The sequence below is a fragment of the Euprymna scolopes genome, chromosome 7, assembly GCF_053919585.1.
Source record: "Euprymna scolopes isolate OS-2025 chromosome 7, ASM5391958v1, whole genome shotgun sequence".
Lineage (NCBI taxonomy): Eukaryota > Metazoa > Mollusca > Cephalopoda > Sepiida > Sepiolidae > Euprymna > Euprymna scolopes.
Genome location: NC_136488.1, coordinates 154,570,430 through 154,591,125, shown reverse-complemented (window position 1 = coordinate 154,591,125; position 20,696 = coordinate 154,570,430). Strand labels below are relative to the sequence as shown.

General features: G+C 32.9%; 1 protein-coding gene and 1 long non-coding RNA gene across 3 annotated transcripts in view; one reads left to right on the top strand and one right to left on the bottom strand.

Annotated features, from left to right (window-relative positions):
• Positions 1–20,696, bottom strand: part of LOC145280075 (dyslexia-associated protein KIAA0319-like protein) — a 572,614-nt gene that overhangs the window by 320,675 nt on the left and 231,243 nt on the right. The window lies entirely within an intron of this gene.
• LOC145280077 (uncharacterized) overlaps positions 1–20,696 on the top strand; it is a 71,975-nt gene that overhangs the window by 10,222 nt on the left and 41,057 nt on the right. Inside the window, exon 2 of the long non-coding RNA XR_013868537.1 lies at positions 999–1,225. This is a non-coding gene — a long non-coding RNA (uncharacterized LOC145280077). The remainder of the gene's footprint in view (positions 1–998; positions 1,226–20,696) is intronic.

Below are 20,696 nucleotides of genomic sequence, written 5' to 3'. Positions count from 1 at the left end.
AAGATGCATCGTTTGTTAATTGCTTTTGCTTGTTCAACAACTTTTGCAAAAGTTTTGCAAATAGATTTTCAAACTTAAGATACATTCTTATTAATGATGATTTTTATTTAATGTTTATACTTTTATTAAAGCGAGTTATTCTACTTGCCGATTTTTATTTTTAGGCGATTGTTTAAAAATGCTTCATCTCATCAATCATCTAGGTCAAGCTAAGTCATTGTAAAAATAAACTGCATCTTAGAATCATACGGTACTAATATTTTAAACTTTTATATGGCACTTCGTACTGTATGCTTGGGGGGGGGGGCATATATATATATATTCTGAAACTACATCACCCAGAGTACTTGCATAAATACATTTCATTTTAATCACAGAGGGGTACAAAATGTTTGTGGGGGTCAGATTTTGCACTCGATAGCTATAAGAAAATGTTTTACTTTATTTTATTTATAACTTGAAAATTATAAAAAAAAAACACAAATGAGAATGTAAATATTAATACATAGTTCAGGTTTGGCGCAGGAGTACACAACGATGATTTTTGGAAACGCAGAGTGTTCCTTGAGAGTTAGCCAAATTTATTTCAATTAGTGTCACTTCACTCTTACCAAATCCTAAAAATTAAATATTATAAAATGTAAAAAACGAGAATTAAGAGATAATATCGTGTCACGAACTAGGTGTAGAATGGCATAAGGTTTCTCATCCAATTCCAAGCAACACCAGGTTTTCTGACAAGCATTTTATAAATGTAGAGAGTATATATCTATATTTTTGCATATAATTCAATATTTCCTTTTATTTAATGTTTATTTTTTATAGTGCATTGACCAACAGAAATATGTAACCAGACGTCACATTTCTGCTAGTACATCATCACTATCCTCCTCTCTCTCTAAAAAAAAAAAAAAAAAGTGTAGGGGAGGGGGAGGTAATCCCTAGCAAGATCGTACAATTATCGCATAACTGATACTATACTACCCTTCTCCTTCCAGAAAGAAAATGATGACTAATAGTACGATGAATGAATATATACTACACTACCCACCCTCCTCAGGAAGAGATCATGCCTGGGAAAATGGTCTTGTGCCAAGAGAACAGATACTATACTGTCCTCCACGCCACAAGTAATGGCTGAGACGATCTCATGATAACACAAGTTATTACACTACCTCTCCTCAAAAACAGTGGGAACGAGAGAGTAAAACATACGTTATTTCAGGTTAGTTTTTTTTTTTTTTTTTAAATTTGTGTTAGAAGCGTTAACTGAAATTTGAATTTTAAAATAAAATACATATGGAATACGTTTGAAGCCAAATTACAATGCAAAATTATTAAAATAAACAAGGGTATATTTTTAATACATTTTGGAGTAACACTCCCTCGTCAGTATTTTCTCTTTTTTTTCTTTTACCTCGCCATGGTGTTAAGTTGGAGAAAGGTTAAATAAAGAGTCCACGTGATGTTAACTACGGTGTTGCTTTTAAAATGTCGGAAGGATGCGCCTGACAGCGCGATTTGAAAATCAGGGTAGTTTTTTTTTTTTTTTTTTTTTTTTTCCATAAAATACTGACAAGGGAGTATTAAAATAAACCTTTGTTTATTTTAATAATTTTGTGTTGCAATTTGGCTTCAAACGTAGTCCATACGTGTTATATTTTATACTTTAACTCATTTGTTTTTTATCTTAAGTTTTTACTTTATTCATCAAATTCTGAATTGATACTTGCCATTTCATCTGATCAGTGACAAAATGAGAAATAAAATCTGTACAACATCATTACAGATGAGGTCAAACAAGTACATTTTTATTTTATTAGACAGACTAGCTGGCTACCCGGCGTTGCCCGATCGTACAATATGCTTAAACATGATATTTTAATTTATGCAGATTGCGTATATACGTTTATAGAATCAATTGATCATTATATATTATGAAGAATAATTTGCCCGATGGACTAATTCGCAGAAAAATGAATAAAAAATAAAATTAAATTAAAAAAATAATGATAATATAAATTCCGTCTATGGCTTACAATATCACGTCAACTGATATTTGGGCTTGGCAATTTTAAACAGTCTTTCTTCTCTTATAGATAAAAAAGAATTTTTACGCCGTAGTTTACGTTACAATGGGCAAGGGAAATAATTTTATTATTTCCCTTAGTCGGTGTAACGTAAAATAGTCTACTGTAAAAATTCTTTTTATCTATAGGAGAAGAAAGACTATGTTTAAGATAGGATTTTTTCGATTTTCGAGATTTATCATGCGAATTTCTGTATAAAACAAAAACAATGCTAGACATAAACTACCCTTGTGTGAAATTTGCAAAAGATATTGTCAACCGTTTCGGAACTTATGAGGAAGGAACTAACACACACAAAGTGACTTTTATATAAGAGTAGGGATAGCGATTCTTGGGTTATAATTCCAATTTTCATATGCAAACATTTTGAAAAACGGCAATTGTGAAATGTTTGCTTTCTTTTGGATCTATCTCTGAAGATAGCAGTGATTTTGAAAGACAAAAAAGAAAAGAAATTCTATCGATGTACATTGATTATATTTCAAACACAGCAATTACGTAAACAACAGGTGCTAAAACAGGAAAACATTTAATGTAATAAAACCAAGCATATAATAGAGTTGAAGAATATATCAGGTAAATATGCAGAATAGGTGAAATGAATAGACAAGTTCAACATTTGACATATGGTAACAGATGGTTTTTTTTTTTTTTTGCTACCAATTTTTCAACATTTGACGTATGGTAAAAGATGGGAGTTTTTTTTTTTTTGCTACTAATTTTTCAACATTTGACATATGGTGTTTTTTTTTTGTTTTGTTTTTTGCTATAAATTTTTTCAACATTTGACATATAGTAACAGATGTTTTTGTTTTTTTTGCTACCAATTTTTCAACATTTGACGTATGGTAACATGTTTTTTTTTTGCTACCAATTTTTCAACATTTGACGTATGGTAACATGTTTTTTTTTTGTTTGCTACCATTTTTTCAACATTTGACGTATGGTAACAGAGGGTTTTTTTTGCTACCATTTTTTTCAACATTTGACGTATGGTAACATGTTTTTTTTTTGCTACTAATTTTTCAACATTTGACGTATGGTAACATGTTTTTTTTTTTTGCTACCAATTTTTCAACATTTGACGTATGGTAACATGTTTTTTTTTTGCTACCAATTTTTCAACATTTGACGTATGGTAACATGTTTTTTTTTTGCTACCAATTTTTCAACATTTGACGTATGGTAACATGTTTTTTTTTTTGCTACCAATTTTTCAACATTTGACGTATGGTAACATGTTTTTTTTTTGCTACCAATTTTTCAACATTTGACGTATGGTAACATGTTTTTTTTTTTGTTTGCTACCATTTTTTTAACATTTGACGTATGGTAACAGAGGGTTTTTTTTGCTACCATTTTTTTCAACATTTGACGTATGGTAACATGTTTTTTTTTTGCTACTAATTTTTCAACATTTGACGTATGGTAACATGTTTTTTTTTTTGCTACCAATTTTTCAACATTTGACGTATGGTAACAGATGTTTTTTTTGCTACCAATTTTTCAACATTTGACGTATGGTAACATGTTTTTTTTTTGCTACCAATTTTTCAACATTTGACGTATGGTAACATGTTTTTTTTTTTGCTACCAATTTTTCAACATTTGACGTATGGTAACATGTTTTTTTTTTTGCTACCAATTTTTCAACATTTGACGTATGGTAACATGTTTTTTTTTTTGCTACCATTTTTTCAACATTTGACGTATGGTAACAGAGGGTTTTTTTTGCTACCATTTTTTTCAACATTTGACGTATGGAAACATGTTTTTTTTTTGCTACCAATTTTTCAACATTTGACGTATGGTAACATGTTTTTTTTTTGCTACCAATTTTTCAACATTTGACGTAGGGTAACATGTTTTTTTTTTTGCTACCAATTTTTCAACATTTGACGTATGGTAACATGTTTTTTTTTTTTTGCTACCAATTTTTCAACATTTGACGTAGGGTAACATGTTTTTTTTTTTGCTACCAATTTTTCAACATTTGACGTATGGTAACAGATGTTTTTTTTGCTACCAATTTTTCAACATTTGACGTATGGTAACATGTTTTTTTTTTGCTACCAATTTTTCAACATTTGACGTATGGTAACATGTTTTTTTTTTTGCTACCAATTTTTCAACATTTGACGTATGGTAACATGTTTTTTTTTTTGCTACCAATTTTTCAACATTTGACGTATGGTAACATGTTTTTTTTTTTTGTTTGCTACCATTTTTTCAACATTTGACGTATGGTAACAGAGGGTTTTTTTTGCTACCATTTTTTTCAACATTTGACGTATGGTAACATGTTTTTTTTTTTGCTACCAATTTTTCAACATTTGACGTATGGTAACATGTTTTTTTTTTGCTACCAATTTTTCAACATTTGACGTAGGGTAACATGTTTTTTTTTTTGCTACCAATTTTTCAACATTTGACGTATGGTAACATGTTTTTTTTTTTTTGCTACCAATTTTTCAACATTTGACGTAGGGTAACATGTTTTTTTTTGCTACTAATTTTTCAACATTTGACGTAGGGTAACATGTTTTTTTTTTTTGCTACCAATTTTTCAACATTTGACGTATGGTAACAGATGTTTTTTTTGCTACCAATTTTTCAACATTTGACGTATGGTAACATGTTTTTTTTTTGCTACCAATTTTTCAACATTTGACGTATGGTAACATGTTTTTTTTTTTGCTACCAATTTTTCAACATTTGACGTATGGTAACATGTTTTTTTTTTTGCTACCAATTTTTCAACATTTGACGTATGGTAACATGTTTTTTTTTTTTGTTTGCTACCATTTTTTCAACATTTGACGTATGGTAACAGAGGGTTTTTTTTGCTACCATTTTTTTCAACATTTGACGTATGGTAACATGTTTTTTTTTTTGCTACCAATTTTTCAACATTTGACGTATGGTAACATGTTTTTTTTTTGCTACCAATTTTTCAACATTTGACGTATGGTAACATGTTTTTTTTTTTTTGCTACCAATTTTTCAACATTTGACGTAGGGTAACATGTTTTTTTTTGCTACTAATTTTTCAACATTTGACGTAGGGTAACATGTTTTTTTTTGCTACCAATTTTTCAACATTTGACGTATGGTAACAGATGTTTTTTTTGCTACCAATTTTTCAACATTTGACGTATGGTAACAGAGGGTTTTTTTTGCTACCAATTTTTCAACATTTGACGTATGGTAACATGTTTTTTTTTGCTACCAATTTTTCAACATTTGACGTAGGGTAACATGTTTTTTTTTGCTACCAATTTTTCAACATTTGACGTAGGGTAACATGTTTTTTTTTGCTACTAATTTTTCAACATTTGACGTAGGGTAACATGTTTTTTTTTGCTACCAATTTTTCAACATTTGACGTATGGTAACAGATGTTTTTTTTGCTACCAATTTTTCAACATTTGACGTATGGTAACAGAGGGTTTTTTTTGCTACCAATTTTTCAACATTTGACGTAGGGTAACATGTTTTTTTTTTTTTGCTACCAATTTTTCAACATTTGACGTATGGTAACATGTTTTTTTTTGCTACCAATTTTTCAACATTTGACGTAGGGTAACATGTTTTTTTTTGCTACTAATTTTTCAACATTTGACGTAGGGTAACATGTTTTTTTTTGCTACCAATTTTTCAACATTTGACGTATGGTAACAGATGTTTTTTTTGCTACCAATTTTTCAACATTTGACGTATGGTAACAGATGTTTTTTTTGCTACCATTTTTTTCAACATTTGACGTATGGAAACATGTTTTTTTTTTTTGCTACCAATTTTTCAACATTTGACGTATGGTAACATGTTTTTTTTTTTTTGCTACCAATTTTTCAACATTTGACGTAGGGTAACATGTTTTTTTTTGCTACTAATTTTTCAACATTTGACGTAGGGTAACATGTTTTTTTTTGCTACCAATTTTTCAACATTTGACGTAGGGTAACATGTTTTTTTTTTTTTGCTACTAATTTTTCAACATTTGACGTATGGTAACATGTTTTTTTTTTTGCTACCAATTTTTCAACATTTGACGTATGGTAACATGTTTTTTTTTTTTTGCTACTAATTTTTCAACATTTGACGTAGGGTAACATGTTTTTTTTTTTTGCTACCAATTTTTCAACATTTGACGTATGGTAACATGTTTTTTTTTTTGCTACCAATTTTTCAACATTTGACGTAGGGTAACATGTTTTTTTTTTTGCTACCAATTTTTCAACATTTGACGTATGGTAACATGTTTTTTTTTTTTTGCTACTAATTTTTCAACATTTGACGTATGGTAACATGTTTTTTTTTTTGCTACCAATTTTTCAACATTTGACGTAGGGTAACATGTTTTTTTTTGCTACTAATTTTTCAACATTTGACGTAGGGTAACATGTTTTTTTTTGCTACCAATTTTTCAACATTTGACGTATGGTAACATGTTTTTTTTTGCTACCAATTTTTCAACATTTGTTCCCTGTATATATCTTCAACAACAAATTCTCTATTTCACATAAAGGAAATAATATTAGGAATCTAAATCAGTCATATTTTGTTATAGAAAAATGTTAGGAACCCCAAATCTACTAAACATGCAATGGCGAAATCTAATGATTTGCTGAACTTTGTGTCATTTGTGTTTGCTTTGTTTTTTTTTCTAAAATACACACAGAAAAAAAATCATTTCATTTGAAAGAGGAAAGCGGTTTAATTTTTTTTATCTATATATCTATAAAAAGTGGGAATATGTGTGTGTGGATTTGGACACTTCTCAACCTATATACTCAATGAACTTTTGATATACAGATTTGAAATTTGGTATATAGGGTATTCAGACATGTGGAAAGCTTTAATCGGTTTTCATCCGGACAAATGTCTGCAAAAGGTCAAAATTGAAAAATTGGTACTGGGTGGGGTGGGGTGGGGTGGGGATGGTCATCGGATTTTTATCAGTTTGTCATGTTTCGCAAGGTTTGAAAACACTTTTTAAAGCGTGTCAAACTGGCCTAATAGTTACCATACTTGACTCACTGTTCTTATTTTTGCTGACAAGAAGTGAACTGTTTAGAAAAAAAACATAATACTCGCATGCACATGTCTTAGTTTTATCCTTTTTTTTGTTTTTTTTACTTCATTTTTTTTTTTAAGCAATTTAACGTTACATTTAATACCAGGAAATGCCGGGTACATCTAGTTCTTATACATTTTCAAACCAATAAAATGGACAACACTGGACTTTTTAAGCTTTTATTTTGAACGAGTCATTACTCACAAAGGCTAAAAGCTACTCAAGAATAAGTCTTAATGAGATAGATAAATTGAGAATTGAATGATAATGAATATTATGCGAGGATGGAAACTACTATAGAGAATGAATAAAATTTGATTACTTATGAGAACGGTTTATGGCAAGCTTTTATTAACATTAAATTTGAAGATGACCATGTTGTAGTTCTCAATCTTGTAGCAACATGTTCCACAGATAAGATTTTGAAAAGAAACTCATTTCATGAAAATACAGTTTGATATTAGGCATATGGCAGAAGAAAATGTTTTTTAATCAATGTGTTAAGACTTTCAAATCTGCTCTTGAGATCTGTGCTATTTATGAAGAAACACCGTTTCAAAAAAGTCTGCTATTGGTTTTTACGTTTTAAATGTGTGAATTTTAATCTTAAAGTATCACACTAGTGGACCAAATGAACTGAAGAACTGTTAAATCAACTTCTTGACGAAAATCCGCATTAAGCAGCCAGAGAACTGATGGAACCGATGAACGGTGAAAGCAGAAGGATTGTGTTATATAAAAAATAAAAAAATTAAAAGGCAAATCACCATAATGTGATGAGCTAGGTGTAGCGATATTGGACTTGGATGCATTAAAAATTGTGCTAAAAAAAAACGGGAATTGCCACGTGTGGTTAGAGTAAGATTAACAATTTTTCTATTTAAAGGTTAAATAGACGTGTGCCAGAAGTTACATCATAGGAGGACGTGTGTGGCAGAAAAGTCAAATCGATTTTCTCATCCGGATAAACTCGTGTATATTTTCTAGGTGTTTCCTACACTCCAGAGATTGGCCAGGAAGATGCAGTACAGTTAGATATATTTACTATAAAATGTAAACCATGTTCCAGGGTTAAAAAAAAAATAGTTATTTGTTCTTTTTAATTGCATACATTATTCCAGCCATAAGTAAAAGAAAGAAAAGATCGACATCTTTATGACTGCTATTGCCATTATTATAGAGATGTCACTATCTACTGAGCAAATTACTTTGACGGTTTCAAACTCGACTTTTTTGTCGGCAAGAAAATTACAGGCCATTTGGTAGGAGATCGAATAATTTTTCAGAAACGCTCCTAAACAATTCGTCAATGCAATCAATGCCTAATAACATCATTTATGATTCAAATTTGAAAATCAAATCAAGCTAGAAGACACTTTTCTAGAATAACAATAGATAACTAAAACGAGAAAAGAAATTTAAAATCAAAAAGTTACAAATAAATTCAGACAACAAAAAAACTAAAAATTAATTTAGGAATTATATAATAGATTACAATATTTAATAAAATCTCTAAGCATAGAGACGCGATAATTTCCAAATTATGATCATTGGAAATCATAATTACAACAGAGAAAGATCTGCACGATTTGCAGGTTTTAAATCTTATCACAAAATAAACAAAAAATGGAAGCAATGACTCATGTGACACAAAATGGCAGCCACAGATGTCATTTCAAACGAACCTACAATTATCTTAATTGAATCAAAGCTTACAAAAACTCAAACAGAATAAAATAAAACTCAAACAGAATAAAATGAAAGTGTGCATACAGACAACTTCAGCTGTCGCCGTTTTGATCCATTTAAAAGCACAATTTCTGCATTAAGGATATAAAATAATTGGCAATTAAATTCTATGAAAGGAAATCAGTAGCAAATAATTGTAACGAAAAAAAGAAATATATATTAAAAGTAAATTGATTTTCTTTTTACTTATTATCTCTCATTTTTACATATTTTTTTTTTTTCTAAATAAGGATCAATAACTTGTATTGTTTGAACTGCTATTCTCATTTTTGTTATTTTAATAAAATGTAGACCAATGTAAACTCAACCGTATTTGTACAAGTTCTGAAATTCAAAAGCAGACCTGAAGACGGCCAGAGGTTACATCAATTAGAACACTGAAAATAACAACCAAAATGAGAATAGTAGTCTGAATAATCAAAATAATAAACTCGTATTACATATGTCCAATAACAAAAAAAATAATATTTTATTTTGAAAATATAACAAAGAACTAAATCACAAGCTTCAAAAGATATAATTAGTTACAATCATTTTCATGATGAAATACAAATTAAAAACCAAAGCCTTGGGGTCAAAGTTAGTGAAAACTCATTGCTTTAAGAGCTAGAGTCAAGAAATTGAATTTTTTCAAATTTTTTTTCATTAAAAACAAACAAAGTTTTAAAAAACAAACTGCTTTTCTTTAAAATCAAAATGTTAGAAGTAATAGTATATCATATAAATTTTTGCTAGATTTCTTGAATGAGAGCTATACATGTTAAAATTTCAGGAATTGGAATTGTACTTTTGAAATATCAACTCCAAATCTCTGTTAGAAACTGCATTTGAATGTTGATAAAGAATCAGCTTAAATTATAGCATAGATATATCAAATCATTTATTACTTTTAACATACACAAATTCAACAAAGAAAAGAATTTTAGACCGAAAACATCGAATAGGTGTCCTTCGTCAAGGATACGCCCAAAAATGATTTTGTTGTAATTTTGTTGTAGTCTTGTTGTAATTTTGTTGTAGTCTTGTTGTAATTTTGTTGTAGTTTTGTTGTAGTCTTGTTGTAGTCTTGTTGTAGTTTTGTTGTAATCTTGTTGTAGTCTTGTTGTAGTCTTGTTGTAATTTTGTTGTAGTCTTGTTGTAATTTTGTTGTAATTTTGTTGTAGTCTTGTTGTAGTCTTGTTGTAGTTTTGTTGTAATCTTGTTGTAGTCTTGTTGTAGTCTTGTTGTAGTCTTGTTGTCATTTTGCTGTAGTCTTGTTGTCATTTTGCTGTAGTCTTGTTGTCATTTTGCTGTAGTCTTGTTGTCATTTTGTTGTAGTCTTGTTGTCATTTTGTTGTAGTCTTGTTGTCATTTTGTTGTAGTCTTGTTGTCATTTTGTTGTAGTCTTGTTGTCATTTTGTTGTAATTTTGTTCAGCACTAGGAGGTACGCTTCTAAGACTATCTTTTTGAGAAGTGGTTAATTTATTGCTAGTCGCCTGAAGTGTCCCTACAAAGAAATGCCAACATGGATACTTAGGTATTTTTTGTAGGTCAGAGCGTGTTAATCCTGGTGTGCTGGCTTTTCAAACTACACCTGGCCTTGTGTCTGACCTCTTAGAGATAAATGATACACACATCAATACATAATTAACTAATTATTCTTTTATATCTAAAAACTGCTTATAAATTCTAATAAACTTTACACTAGTTACTAATATATATATATATATATATTATATATATATATATATATATATATATATATATATATATATATATATATATATATATATATATATATATATATATATATATATATATATATATATATATATATAAAGATATATATATTAGTAACTAGTGTACAGTTAATTAGAATTTGTAAGGTTCACACAGATTGGTCAATATGATTGTGATCTCTTACAAAAAGGGAACCTAATTACTGCTCCCTTAAATTATCATGTGAGCAATCTTACAAAAAATTCAAATGCATAGGGTTCTCACTATTTTTTCATTTTCACTACGACAGTCAACATCGATTAGCAATTGACTGCCTTATGACAAGCAACAATATGGCTGTAACAGAATCCTCCTCTGATTAAAAAAAACAAAAAAATGCTGGAACCCCATTCGTTCATACTTAACAGAACATTTCTTCACACAAGTTCCGTGAAAGCACACGTTCACAAACCCTCATTCTATATATTTACCTATTACTGTTTTCTTAAAGTCAATTTTTGTTACTTGTCTTGTTAATAAAATTGTTTAACATACACGGTTCTTCCTTTTCTTCAAAAGCTGTCACTCAAATTCAACTTTCAACACTAACATTAAAGAAAATATCCCGTTTTCTCTTGCACCAGAATTTAACTTTCAAGGGAGATAATCCTTTTTTTTTTCTTTTTTTTTCTAATAATATTAATCAATTCTGTAATTATGATATGAAGAATGGATTGTACAAATAGTATTGGGAACTTTTAGATCAGATTTTAAAAGAGAATCTTACTGAACATTCAGCATAATAGGAGACTGGAATTTAATTTTTGGTCAAGTCATAAAAGACTCAAACGAGAGTAGCTGATGTGCCTTACTGAACATTTAACGCTAGAAGAATCAAGAGCAAGTAGAGAAATCGTACATGTAGTAGTCAACAAAATGAGGGAGGTGCAATAAGTAATGCCCATGACCCACTTCCCATAGTAGTAGAGCAACGAAACTTGGCACAGTTATTAGTCTTCCTCTACATAGGAAACACCCAGAGTTATGCATTTCTCCCATCGTTTGATGCAGCACTTTTTTTTTTTTTTCTTTTTTTTTTTACACAGTGATCACCACTTATCAAGGCCCGGAAGCCACTCAGGGATAAGGGTTATTGCAAGTACATTACGTTAGTGAGGAGATTTGCTGAAATGTTTACTTAAGGGGGCGGTTCATTAGGAATTTGTTAACATTGGACTTGAAGACATCCAAGTTGTAGTCGGGAGGGAAGCAGGCAGACGGAACAGAGTTCCACAGGCGTGCAGTTCTAAGAAAGAAGCTCTGGAGACCGTTTTTGTAAAACACCCCAGGTTGGTCCTCCAACCACGATGTGACTTCAAAAATCAAGGCTGCATCATCTGGGAAACGCTTTCCTTTCAAAAACAGCTTCATGGCTGGGAAGAGGTGAAAGTTAGAGGGTGCAAGGTCAGGAGAGTAGGGAGGATGGGGAAGGATTTCATAACCACACGCTCGTGCTTCTGATCTGGCGACATGAGTTGTGGACCAAAGCATTGTCCTAGAGAAGGAGAGTACCTTTGCTGATCTTGTCCCGCCTCTTGATTTTGATAGCTTCCCTTAATTTTCTCAAAAGTGAAGCATAAGAGGCTCCTGTAATAGTGGTACCCTTTGCCAGGAAATCTGTCATCACTACTCCGTCATGGTCCCAGAAGACTGTGAGCATAACCTTGCCAGCGAAGGGCTGCACCCTTGCCTTCTTTGGAGGTGGTGAGTCCAAGTGCTTCCACTGCATTGACTGGACTTTGGTTTCTGGATACTAGTGATGGACCCAGGTTTCATCCTGTGTAATCAGTCTTTTGAAAAACTTTGACTCATCTTCTTGGCACATCTCCAAATTCATCCTTGAGCACTCGATGCGTTCTCGCTTCTGAAATGGTGTGAGCAACCTGGGAATCCATCTGGCAGACACCTTATGCATATGCAAATGGTCATAAATGATAGTTTCCCTGTACTAATCTTGACATCTTGGGCTATTTGGCGAATAGTAATGCACCGATCTTCCAAAATGGCAGTCTCAACTTAACGGACAGATGCCTCATCAATAGCAGAAAGGGATAGGGGGGGGGGCGACCAGGTCTAGGAGCTGTTTCCACAGATTTCCGGCCATGTTTGAATTCACGATGCCAGCATTTTACAAAGTCATATGATGGGGCATTATCACCATAAGTTTCTTTCATTTCATCAAAAATCTCCTGTGGTGTGCGTCCTTTCAAATACAAAAACTGGATCACTGCTTGACATTCAACAGGCCCCATTTCACACCTGACTCAGTTCAAACACCTGTAAAACAAAAACCACAATTAGTTCAGAGCTGTAATTTGCCATATAACCCGTAGAGATATAAATCATTGCACATGCAAAATTTCAGCTAGATCAGACAACTGGAAGTGGGTCAAGGGTATTAATTATTGCACGCCCTTGTAGTTGATCATTTTACTCTTTACTTACTGAAAGGTAAACTGATTAATCCTACTTTTTATCTTTAGATTCAAATATTAATAACTACATTTCATGTATTTCTGTTTTATTAAATGCTAGCGTTTTTCTCGTCCATAAATGTTTATTTATCTACCAAGTTGATCTTAAATATTGCATAGACTCAATCCATTATATTATCCTTTCAGTCCCCACCCCTTAATCCTTTCATTTTATCTCGCAATTACTTATAATGTCACCAACTAACTTTCAGAAGAACCCCCCCCCCCCTCTCTCCGCTTTTCTTTTATATCGCAAGTTTCTTATAACGTGACTAGCTAAAGTCCAGAATAAAATCACTTTTCTTTTAACGGTTAATTTAAAAAAAAAAAGAAAAAAAAAAGTCTTTTGAACGCTGATGTTATTAAAACTTGAATTCTTTTCTACAGTTTGCATTTTGGAGACGGAAGTATTTTTTCGAGATAAGTAACTTCTATATTAATCATACTTTTTATCTTTAGATTCAAATATTAATAACTACATTTTATTTCAGTATTTAATTTATGTATTTTTGTTTTATTAAATGCTAGCGTTTTTCTCGTCCATAAATGTTTATTTATCTACCAAGTTGATTGCAAAAATAGATTAGGTAATTGTATTCATTTTTAGTTCGTGAGAGGGAATCTATCACCATACTTTCCCTTAAACACGTCCGTTGGACTTTTAAGTATAATACTTAATTTTTTTTTTTTTTTTTTTTTTTTTTTTAATGGAGAGTAGAAAACGCATTGTGGATGCGTTATCTGCAGCTCCCGTTACTCTCGCTTCTCCTTATTTGTCCCTCAGTCCTCATTTTTTAATGAGTGATTTTTCTGACAAAGGGAGAAGAAAAAGCTGTTTTCTAGGTTGGCAGTATTTTGCGCGAACAGTTGGCAGAGATGGCGGAAATTTTCTGTTTTCATATCTATCCTTGTGGCCATGTCACTAGTAAGGGTGCTGGATGTAAACGTTTTATCTGGGCTGACGTTATCCGCCTGATAGTCAGGGACCCGAACCTTGGATTAACCACTAAGGAGGCTGTCCTATCAGCAGGGGCAAAGTACTGGGGCTGCTGTATTGCCATTTCTTGAATGGATTCTGGACCATGCAGTAGCTTCTGGTGGGGCCTCTCGATGCCATATTAGTGGGTAATTGTTACGGCTTTACCTTATGTTCTACAAAAAAAAAAATTCTGTTTCTTTTTCTCTCTTAGTTTCCCCTCTGTGTCCTGCTCTAAGCAAATCTGACGACCTAGTCCACAAACTCCAAAATTCCATCATGACAAGTTTCCAGAAAAAATACACGATTAAACCCGGATCTGAAACTTCCAACGTAGACCCCTACTACCATGTCTCCTTCTCAAACATCAGGGGTCTACGTTCTAACCTTCCAGAGGTTGAAACCCAATTACAGGAGACTAAACCAGACCTTTTATTTTTAAGCGAAACTGGCATTGGACAGGCTATTTCCCTAGAAGAGTTCGCAATTAAAGGATACTCTAACTTAACTTCTAAATCTGACCCCCAAGATTGCCATGGGCATGGAATATGTGCCTATATTAAAGATGGCTTTCCATGTGGTAGGAACATCTCCAGAGAAGATCCTAACTTACCCTATATGTGCTTCCGGGTTGCTTTAGCTCACACTACTGCATTTATATTTACTCTCTATCGGCCCCACAACAGCGGAGTTACTATCTTTAAAAGCATATCTGAGAAAATTGATCAAATCCTATCTGCTTATCCTTCAGCTAACATTCACGCATGTGGAGACTGTAATGTTCACAACGTGGAATGGTTGACCCACTCAAACAAGACCGATGATGAGGGGAGGTTCTGTCATGATTTCTCCATTGCTTATGACCTCACTCAGATTGTTCACGAACCCACCCGTGCCCGACAATGACGGCCAGTATGCGAGTCTACTAGACCTTTTTCTCACAACTTGTCCTGAACTATGTTCAGTTTCTGTTCTGTCTCCTCTTGGATCTTCCGACCACTCTGTTGTATCAATTAAGATAAAAATGAAATGTAATAAGTCTCCAGATGTACCTCCCCATCGTACAGTATATCAATACACTAAGGCTGACTGGGATAGCGTCCGTACATTTATATCGGATCTATCTCTGCATTCCCTGTTTAAAAAGGATGTGTCCTCTATAGTATCAGACCTGACGGAATGGTTAATTGTAGGTATAGACCATTTCATACCCTCGAAAAAGTTCCAGCAAAAACCTAACAGCCAGCCATGGTTCTCTCCAGAATGTGCTGCTGCCATTGCGCACAGAAATCACTTTTTCCACAATGTAATAGATGTATGGAAACTAAAGCTGCTTTCAGGACTGTCAGCAACCATTGTAAGAAAGTAATAAAGAACTCAAGAGAGTTGTATGCTCAATCCGTCAAATCCAAAGTAGCTGAGCAGCGGCTTGGTTCCCACCAGTTTTGGCAAATAGCAAACAGGATCCTGAACAGAAGCGTGTGCTCTATCCCAACTATCATCAATGAACCCGAGGTAATCTCGTCAGCATCAGACAAAGCCAAACTCTCTGTCAAGAACTTTGCAGCTAATTCTACTCTTTGCGACCAAGGCTGCCAACCCCCAATATTTCTTCCTGTATCAGAAAACATGCTATGTGATATACATATATCTGTACGTGATGTTGCCAAGCTGATCAAAAACCTTGATTCCAGTAAAGCAACTGGCCCTGACGGTATTCCAATTATAGCACTCAAAAAACTTCAACCAGAACTAGCGCCCATACTTACAAAACTGTTTAAACGTTGTCTTAAGGAGAATTGCTTCCCATCACCCTGGAAAATCTCATCAGTATGTCCTGTATTTAAGAATTCAGGTGATCACTCATCCCCCTCTCAGTACAGGCCAATAAGTCTCCTGTGCATCATGAGTAAGTTGCTGGAATCTGTTAAATACAGAAGTTATCAACCATCTCAACAAAAATAACCTTCTTAGTGACACTCAATATGGTTTCCGTTCTGCTAGATCTACAGCAGATGTGCTTACAGTTATATCTCATAGGATTAGCAAATCTCTCGACAGAGGCAACCTTTCTAGGGCAATTGCTCTTGACATATCAAAGGCCTTTGATAGGGCATGGCATAAAGGTTTACTTCACAAGATCTCTAGCTATGGTATAGCTGGAAATGTCTTCTTAATTATTAAATCATTTCTTTCTGATAGGTTCATAAGAGTAGTAGTTGAGAGGCAAAAATCAGAAGCTCACAGAATTAATGCTGGAGTCCCTCAGGGGTCCATCCTGGGCCCAACTCTTTTCCTGATCTACATTAATGATCTTCCAAATCACATCCTTACATCATTTGTAGACATTTATGCTAATGACACTACCATTCATGGTAGCACATCTAAGACAGTAAACGACCAAGTTCTCTTCGATTCTCTCTCCTCTGATCTTGAGCACGTAGCACAATGGGGAAAGGAGTGGCTGGTTACTTTTAATGCATCTAAAACCAAGCTTCTCTCTTTACATCATCAACATTCTGATCCACATCTGGCATCAATTGAAATGAATGGCTTTCATCTTCAGGAGGCCTCAAGTTTTGACAAGCTTCTGGGCTTGACCGTTACTCCTGATCTTAAATGGAACACGTACATCAAATCTGTTGGCAAGGCCACTGGAAAAATGGTTAGATCTTTCTATCGATCCAGGAGATATCTCACTGCTGATGCAATTCTCTATCTATATAAGAGCCAGGTACGTCCAAGGATGGAATACTGTTGCCACATCTGAGCAGGAGCTGCTAGAAAGGACTTGTCCTGCCTTGATAGAGTTCAAAATAGACTTCGTAGCCTCATAGGAGATGTCCTTTTCTCTTTCCTGCAACCTCTTTCTCACATAAGAGATGTTGCGAGTTTGTCTCTGATGTATTGTTATTTTCATGGAAAGTGTTCGACTGAGCTTCAGTCTATGGTCCCCCCTCACCAAACTTTCACAAGAAACACTCGTCTAGCTGAAAACACTATCAATAATTCCCCCCACTCTTTATCTGTGCCTAAACCTAAACGTAGATTCCATGAACAAAGCTTCTTTCTTAGAACTGCACGTCTGTGGAATTTCTTATTAATAATGTTAAAATAGGATCAATTTCAATTTTTTTACTCAGTGTTTCATTTAGTGTTGAGACGATTAATTGGAATTGGAAATCTGAACTTTTTGAGGTGTCTGATTTGGTATTGAAAAAAAAAATTGATGCCTATTTTCCGATGCCAAAAACGATTGTTTTAAAACAAAATCTTCCACTGCTAGTAGTAATAATAAAATAAGTATTTATTTATTTTAAACTACCATTAAAGCTAAAAGGTATAGATCACCCCCTCGCAAGTGTTTTTATATTTGAGAAAATATATGCAGATTGAACATGTGGTTCTACGGCGATTGAGAAAAATAATTCTATAGTTAAATAGTTCTTTATAAAGAACCGGGATCAAAATCGGTAATTGTATCGAAATCAGGAAAAATATTGAAATTGTCCTATCACTAGTTTCAATGCATAATTAAACAGATTGATTCTAATTTCATTGACAGACATGTTTTTTTTTTTAAATACATTTGACACACCTGAACAGATCATTTCTTTCTCAGAATAATATAGTCTAGACTTCTAAGAGTTAAACAGACAACTACGATAATATTATGGTCAATTTAGAGCTTAAGCCAGCAATTGATCTTCAATAGCAACATTGCATTCAGCAGGCAATATCAGGATCAATTCTTGGCTCAATATTAATCCCATTAACTGGAAATGTAATCACTCGAATAAAGTCTTGGACGAAAGCAAGCAAGATGTTTTAAGAGTAACAAACACAAAGACGTGTTACAGACTAAATCCTGCATTCTTCAGATTAATTGCTATTCATCATGAAAGATTGAATAAGAACGAACAATTATAAGTTTGAATAGCACTTCAATAAATGCCCAGTTCTCCATTCTGTCTAAACAAGAACGGATATTCTTTGGATAACGTCCATTAGATCTGTACATTTAAAGATAAAAATGCTATTTCAAACCTACGTATGACAGATCAAAGAAAATGTTATTTTCAAAGTAAGCATGGCATCCAAAGAAAATACGAGTAGGGAAGTTCCAAAAGTAATGCCTCCTATTTTTTATTCCACCCAAATGAATCAGGGGACAACGTGCTGTCAGTCTTGGAGGACCTCTATGGTCAAGTGCTGGGAACACAAGGTATGATTTAACTGTACAGTTTACATTCTTATAAAAACATATCTTTTATTTGATCACCACATACAAAACGTTAGAACAACTTTGGCGAAGAGGTAATGCATCACAAGTTCAATAATTTTTCAGATTACCAATTCATTTCAGAGGAATTTCAAAACTATTTATTTGATTTATCGAACACCTCAAAAATGCTTACCGTTATAATCAAACAAATCTTGATTTTGATTTTAAAAACTTCACATAAAAAAAAACAACCGACTAAAGTTACGTTTTCAACTATCACTCCTGTTTTTATAAATACGAGACATTCCAAAAGTAATGCCTCCTATTTTTTTTTTTATTATTCCGCCCAAATGAATCAGAGGGGATTGCAAATTGCATTGTTATGACTGAACTTATACATTCATGACCTGAAATTTTCATCTCTGTTGCAGATACTGACAGCATGAGATTAAGAAAGCAACCCATGTCATGGACATGTGTCTGAAGCAAGGATGCATTACTGAATTCCTCCATGCAGAAAAAAGAATGAACCAATCAACATTCACTAGTGCATGCTGAATGTTTACAAAGCTGACGCAGTTAATGTCAGCACAGTTAGATGGGTTCGTTGATTTCAAAGTGATGACAGATGTGAGTCACAAAGTGCACTCCAGATTTTTACGAATGGTAGTGACTATGTAGAAAAATAAATTCTGGAGCACAAAAGGTCGCTCATTTTAATGGTGCCACTTCAGTCTTCCTAGCTTTTCAACATTTTAGTTTTTGAGTTAGAAAATAGGCCTTACTCTTGGAACAACTCATATTTCAAACTTAAGCATAACAGGCAGAGCATCAATTCAGAATAATTTGACACTTCTAAAAATTGGAATGTTAATTCTTTAATAGTTAGCTAGTCATAAAGTTACAAAAAGGGTGACTTATTCTAATTCTTACAGAGAGCGTTGAAGCTTTATTAAAAGTTTGCATTCATAATTTTATTACATATGCCACCCCAAGGCCTCTTTATGCTTAATTTGTTGCGATTTCATTCAATTGTTTGGAATCACGAATTTATTGATAGTAGTAACAGTAGTAGTAGTAGTATAATTCCCACTCTCCTATAAACCAGTTGTTGCATCAAGGGAACTTCATGCCACATTTGGCAAATTTTCTTAATAAATGCTATGATCAGTGATAGTAGTAGCAGCATTGGTAGCATTAAAATTTGACTCCTTCCTTGAAACATCAAATCACAAAAAGCTGCTTTTTCATCACTCCACCTCTGACTCAACTTGTATTTTCAAGGACACTTCATACAAAATTTGATACAATTTTGTGAAGTATTTTTGTAGCCTATAAACGACTAACAGGTAGATAAAAGATTAACAACTGACAAACTTGTCATAAAAATCATATCAAATGTATTTAAGGTTAAACATTATCGCAAGGAGGACATGATTTTATAAATTGGTTATTTTTCACTTGATAAAATCAATGTATCCTGCATTAATCCTTAAACTCTGACCACATAATTCAAAGTTGATGCATGTTAATCTCACCATAGAATACTACTAACATCTAGATCTGTTTCTAATATAACACTGAGAGTCTATAGAGAATCAAGAATTATGCAGTCCTTAACTGTACTAGAGCTTATGTTGCTCGAGTTCAGTGGCAAGACGTTCACGAAAAACTGGAAACATTACCAGTTGTGCAAGAAAGACGAGTACCCTACTCTTTAATCCGTAGCTGAATAGAGGATATATGGATTTATACTTTAAGCGATAAAGTTCCTGATAAAGTTCCAACACTACACGCCACATTTCTCATCAATTACACCATGCCACTTGCAATATTTTTTTAGCTATTCTTGAGGCCTCACTTGGTTACTTGTCACATCTTGTTTTGATTTTTTTTTTTTTTTCATTTCTAACGTGACGTTTTCAACAACACTTTATATTTCAGTAAAATACTTTTTTGAGAAAAAAAAATCGCTTTTAAATAAGTTAAAACACAAAAAAATCTTGTTCAGGCACGTAGAATAGTAACTTGTCTTTGGTAATATTTATTTGTTGTGGATTTTTTTTTAAACCTTTTTTTTTTTTTTCGTTTTGTTGGAACAATGACACCACAAAATTCCCATTATTTTGACATTTGAATGCTTATCTTTAATATTGTGTACATCTAAACCCCTGTCTTTTTATTGAGCTGAGATTTTATAGAAAATCTTGGGAGGGAGGGAAATAAAAGATGATTAAAATGTTTCTTTCCTTTCTATAACAAAACCAACACAATTGCTTTTCTATTTCTCAAACCACCAACACTCGTTGTATTTTTGTATGAGCAAGAAAAAAAAAACTTGTGGTA